Below are 5,852 nucleotides of genomic sequence, written 5' to 3'. Positions count from 1 at the left end.
CTTAAAACTTTAGGTTCTTTCTTTCACAAACTCTTTCTATTGCAGGAAACCTGCAAGATAACATAACATGCAGAGGACTTTATTTAATTTCCAAATTGCTCTTTTTGTCCTATAGAAAGTCAGCTGAGAATTGAAATACATTTCTTGCTTTCTCTCCAGATTCACCTGCTGTCAGAATCAGGGCACCTGACACAATCACAGCCATGACACAATTCAGCCATGGCAAAAACATCAGATGAACTTCACGTGGCTGGTGGGGCAGGGGCTGATCTCAAGTGATGTTTATACTGAAGAGCCTGTAAGGCCTGGCAAAGGGATTTTACCTACTGTGACACCTATATTCAAATGCTAGTCACAGGGACAGAATAAAAATATTTAATATGCAGGCTTACAAAATCAGTGTTTTCCTCTTCTCTCTTTTGACAATATTTTCAATCAGAGTGACATTTGATCCTATGAAACTGACTGTCTACAATTTTTGAAATGAGTACTTAATGCCTTCTGTTCCGTCTTTCAGCATTCCTTGGCAAAATATGTACTTTACAGTTGAAGAATTATATGATCTAATTATTTCAGTCCATGCAGCCACTCGCTTCCAATCGCTTCCCTCACTCTTGAATTAGATAATTGCAAACCCTGATGCTTGATATCCACTAATCACCTACTTGAAGTATCGATCTGAAGCCTTCAAGTCTCCTAAAGATGAGAAATAGACACATAATGACTTGATTTCTGCAGAGAGAGACAACTGGAACACGCTGACAGTTTTGTATAGGAAATTACATCACCAGCAGCTTCACCTGCCTTCCAGCTGTGCCTGAATTATATAAAACATCCTCCAGAACCCCACCAATATACCCTTTTCCAATGGCTGTTGGCTCTGACTTTTGGATCATCTCCCATTTAACAATTAGCAACACTACCTTTTCTTCTTCATAGCTTTCAGAAAATTATACATGAGTAATCAGATCAAAACCCTTGATGTTTTTACTTCCCTTTTATGTTTTCAGAAGAGTTTCATTAATAGGTTGGAATCACAAACTCCTTTTTTCTGTTCATATATACACCCATGTAAATAAATCAGAGAGAGACAGAAGTTCAACACATGAACAGCCTCCCACAGAGATTCAATTAAACCTTGCTGGGTTAGATTTCATTCTGGAAGAAAAAACTCAACCAGCCTCAGGTTTTCACAGCTGAATCACAAATATGCAATTTTCATAAAACATATGCGTATACTCAGTGCTTTACAACCTAATTGTGGTCCTGGGCTTAAATGATTCACATGTTGCACTGAAGTCTGCATTTTTAAAGGCATTTTGAACAAAACAAAAAAGAATTCTAAACAAAAAAACCTATTCGGGACAGGTTGGAGAATTAGAAAGGTTATGAAAAACGAATTAGCCCTAAAATTCTTCTGCCTTGTGCCATGCATTATGAAACAGCAATAAATGCCTTGAAATGTCTCACTGCTAAATTATCTGTTTTGAAAATGAATTATTAGTGAAACAGACGATTTAACTTGAAGTAGGGGACCATGTGTTGTGAAGATCTCTGTATTAAGTCACCCAGGAGAGTGCTTTTACATGCAGTTCAAATATAAGCACCTGCCTTCCAATTATCTAATAATTTGTTTCTGCTGTGTAGTCATCCCTGGGTGCAGGCATTATCCCAGGGTAGACAGGGGAAACTTGGTGCACCAACGAATTTTAAGTAAAATCCTGCCTTTGATTTCTTACCTTGCAGCTTTCTCTTTCCACACTCATCAGTTCAGAGGAATAAGAGAATTCTCCAGGTCTTATGACTGTGATAAAAAGACAAGGCATCAGAAAATAGACTGCTGTACTACGCTGGAGCAGTGACCTCACTGGCACATTAGCTTTTCTTTCATAGAAATCAGGCTTTGATGGCCTGAACACAATGAAGGAGAAGTGGAGATTTATCTGCTTGTATAACTTCTCCTCATTCTTTTCCCTTTATCAACTTGCACAGTAGTTACTGTGGACCACAACAAAAATTTGAGGTTAGGTTAAACCACTGTAATTAAACACACTCAATGCAGTTGTGAGGTGCCCAGTAACTACATTTTACCAATTGTCTACTATTTTTGTAAGATGCTCAATTTTTTCCTCTCTTAGATTTATGGCAACGCATTTGTGGTTAATTATATGTTTGAAAAATATTTCTGCTGCCTTTGAGTTTCACAGATGATCCCTTGAGAAAAAGTAAATAGGAGAATTTAATTTACTTCTTTATATTGCATATTCTTCTTTGTGCCAAACCTCTTTCTTAGATTCCTTCTTTGCATTAGTAGCCTGTATTTTCTTACTTACCCTTTACTCTAAAAACCTTCCATCACCATTGCTAGCTCTAATATCTGCCAGGACCTTTTTTCAGGTTAAGGCTATGAGAAGTGCAGATGATGGTTAGATTGTACAATGGGATTATGGAAGGATAATGGGAAACAATGAGAACAGAGGGACAAGGCACTCTGTGGTAATAAAGGGAAGAGTAAGGGAGTGAAAAAGCATCAGTAAGAGGAGAAAATACAATACAGATAGGAAAACCAACAGGGCAAGTAAATCATTAGTTACTATATCATAACAGTATCCAAGTATTCCCAGTGAATGTATGTAGGAGGCAACAATGCCATGTAACAACCTCACTGCACCCTCCCAGAGGCTCACAGGGCAAGGTTTAAATAATTTCCTGATGGGAATGATTCCCCATTTTGCCTTTGGGTAAAGTATTAGGCAAATGATCACAAGGAGTCCAAACCAAACCAGTACCAGGTGGTAAATTAAACACCAAGAACTGGGGTTAGAGGACACAGTGCTGGTGTGTAAGGGAGGAGGTTGATAAGGTTCATTATAGCTGAAATACTTTTTTGTCATTTTGTTATGCCAGTATTGTTAAACTAATCTGCTGGTTGGCATGGTGTCCTGGGCAGGAGGTGGTGCACCTTTCTCCTGGGCAAGAATTTTATATGAACACGCCCCTTACAGCAGACTGCTGAATGCTGCCACAGCCAAAGCGCCCCAGGCATAAATGGCAGTGAGAGAGAGAGCTCTATAGTTGTCAACTAATATATGTTGGTTGTCATCCAACATATGTGTGATAGTTTCAGTCTAGGCCTTCCTGGAGACCAGCTTGTAACCAGGAAGGAACTAGGGAAGTGACCAAGGAAGTATTCCATGCTATTCCTTGACGTAAACTGAGGTATAAATAAGCCGGCCAGAGAGACCTCTCTCTCTCTTCTCTTCCGGTGAGGTTTGGGAACAGCAGGCCCCTGCGTTGGTCTTGCTTATCTGGAGCTGAGGCCTGCAGCGACTGCTGTTGTCCGCCATGCGTGAGGGGAGAGTGCTGGGCCGGATTTGGCTGTCCTGCTCTTCTCTCTTCTGGCAGCTGAAGGTGACGGGTCTCTCTGCAGACGGTCTTTGCTTGTATAGGCCAGGGCCTGCCTGCTTGGACCTCTGCCGTTATCTTTGGTCCCTTTGGGAGATGTGGGGAGTTGGCTGGTGCCTCGCATAGTTCTGCTGTCTCGTTCGGGAAGTATTTAATTCGTTTTTTGTATTTATTCGCTAGCTCTCTATTGAAGGGGTATATTTGGAGGATATTTTGGGTTTTTTTAGTTTTTTTATCCCTGTCTCCCCCTCCCTTTTCCCTTTTCCCCCACCTCGGGAGCTCCCTATCATGTGTATGATATATTCAAATTGTATATATATAATTGTAAATACATGTAAATATATATTTTTTATATAATTCCATTGGTTTTGATTTCTCTCAGTTTCTATAGTTTTTTTTTTCCTTTGCCTAAAGGGGGAGGGAGGGAAAAGGCTTTTGCTGAGTTTTGCAGACTTGGCAGGAAGTCAGCTCTATCTTGTTCAATATGTTATTCCCTTTGGGAAACTGACAAAAAAGAGGGGATTCCACAAAAAAACATGTATAAAGTTGTGGAGGTCCTTACTACAAGATTATGTAAAAACTAAAAGCTAAAAGCTTCAAGAGGAATCACAAAAAGTTGGAGGAAGTGAAATCCACAGAGTTTTTAAATATATAGAAACTTTTTCTTCTTGAAGGAGAACCTGTGCCACAAAAGTTTGGAAGCTGAAGGCTCTTGGAGGGAATATTACCTATGTTTGCCCTGTTCTTAAATTCACTTGATGGTGAGATGGTGTAACATGGTACAATAACTAGTATATTCTGAAATTAGCTGAAAATTTGAATTTATTATATACATGTGAATAATGCTTCTTTTGATACCAAACTAAGCGTGGATCATGAAAACCACCAGAAACGCCAAAAAGCAATTATTTCTTGAGAAACAACCAATCGCTCTCTTATCTCTATGTTCAGGTTTTAGGAGAGACCCACACACTTCCAAGGCAAGAGGATGAAATCAAAAGGGACAGTTCTGGCAGAAGAAAGACATGTGCTGAGAAGATACAGTAGTTTTACAGCACAGTAATGTGAAGGAACAAGATTCAGGATGGGAGAGGTTCCAGGCGTGGAGAAAAACATACAGCAATTGACAGGACTTTATTTATATGGACCTTAGAGTTATTATATGGACTTTACTGTTATTATGTGGTTTCATTGTATCCACACTACACAGTGCACAGCCTGGACATGCCCAGGCTTGCCACGAGTTTTGCCCGCTCCCTGCTTCCCCGCTCCCCTCTTGGATAGGCTGAAGAAGCTGCAGAGGAAACAGTTACCATTTACCCTTTCCTTCCCCGGTTCCTCCCACGTTGCTCCCTCTTTGCCTGTGTCCCTGCCCCGATTTGTTCCCCCGTTTGTCTGTCTCATGCTCCACCCCATATTCTAGCCCTTTCCCCATCTGAAACTCATAAAACCCCTACACCCCTCAATAAAGTATTCCAGTTGCACCTCTACCTTGTCTCCGGACCCATCCGTGCTGTGTCACAGCCCCATCCCCCCTCGGACCACGGCACAGTAATTTTCCCATACCCGTTCTCATGCTAGATCTGCTGTTCTACAGAAGGAAATTACTTGTCTCTTCTGCTGTTTCACAAATGTTAATGTTTTTATTATCTCTCCTCTGGCTAACATTCTCCTGTACTCAACAGATGACAGCCACTGTATTTACTTGAATTGTCTACATCTAGTACAAACATAATAGTCAAACCCAGTACTATTGCTCCCAAACTACATAACTGTAGAGTCTGCTGTTCCTGTTGCAGACCTGAGAAAAGGTTTGTATGGTTGAAAATTTGTCAGTTGGTTCCACCCAGATTAGTTCTAAAGGAAAAAAAATTCCATGTCTACAAACCTTGCACTAATCAAAAAATGCAAAACTTGAAAAAGAATGTGAAGGAGGGAGGAAACACAAGCCCAAAGAAAACAAAACAGGATACATGGGGCATTACATAGCAGATGTGTTAGGTCTCTGGTAGTCAAAAAAAAAAAAAAAAAAAGACTAGTAAGAATGAGAAACTACTTTATCCTTATTAGATATTGCCTGAAAAATCCCCAGAAAAGACTAGGGTTTAGGGGCTGGTATTATCAAATGATAGGTAGAAAGAGAACAACTTTTCCCTTTAAACACTGTTCAGTCTTTCCATCATAAAAACAGGCAGTGTGGTGCAGTCCAAATTAAAGGAGAAGCAGTATCACAGCTTCCTGCTAGAAATTACAGGATTTCTGATCCAGGGCTGCTTGTGTCAAATTGCCATAGTCCTGGCATGTACTGTCTCTTTCACTGCCATTTTTTTTAACTGCTGTTGGGCAATGTGGCCATGTGCTGCCAGATTCTGTCATCAATACAACCAGAATAATCCACATGCACTTGGAACTCTGCAGGCAGACGGATTAGGGGTGGACTTCAGAAG

General features: G+C 40.4%; 1 long non-coding RNA gene across 1 annotated transcript; it reads right to left on the bottom strand.

The window, feature by feature from the left end:
- Positions 1–251: 251 nt before the first annotated feature.
- LOC120324163 lies at positions 252–2,607 on the bottom strand. Its single transcript, XR_005565224.1, has 3 exons — positions 2,334–2,607; positions 1,740–1,804; positions 252–696 (listed from the first exon to the last, which is right to left on the bottom strand). It is a non-coding gene; the product is annotated as an uncharacterized LOC120324163 (long non-coding RNA).
- Positions 2,608–5,852: the final 3,245 nt, after the last annotated feature.

Source organism: Pipra filicauda, unplaced genomic scaffold (assembly GCF_003945595.2).
Source record: "Pipra filicauda isolate LSUMZ 115617 unplaced genomic scaffold, ASM394559v2 scaffold443_size986076_pilon, whole genome shotgun sequence".
NCBI lineage: Eukaryota > Metazoa > Chordata > Aves > Passeriformes > Pipridae > Pipra > Pipra filicauda.
This window is presented reverse-complemented; position numbering and strand designations above follow the sequence as displayed.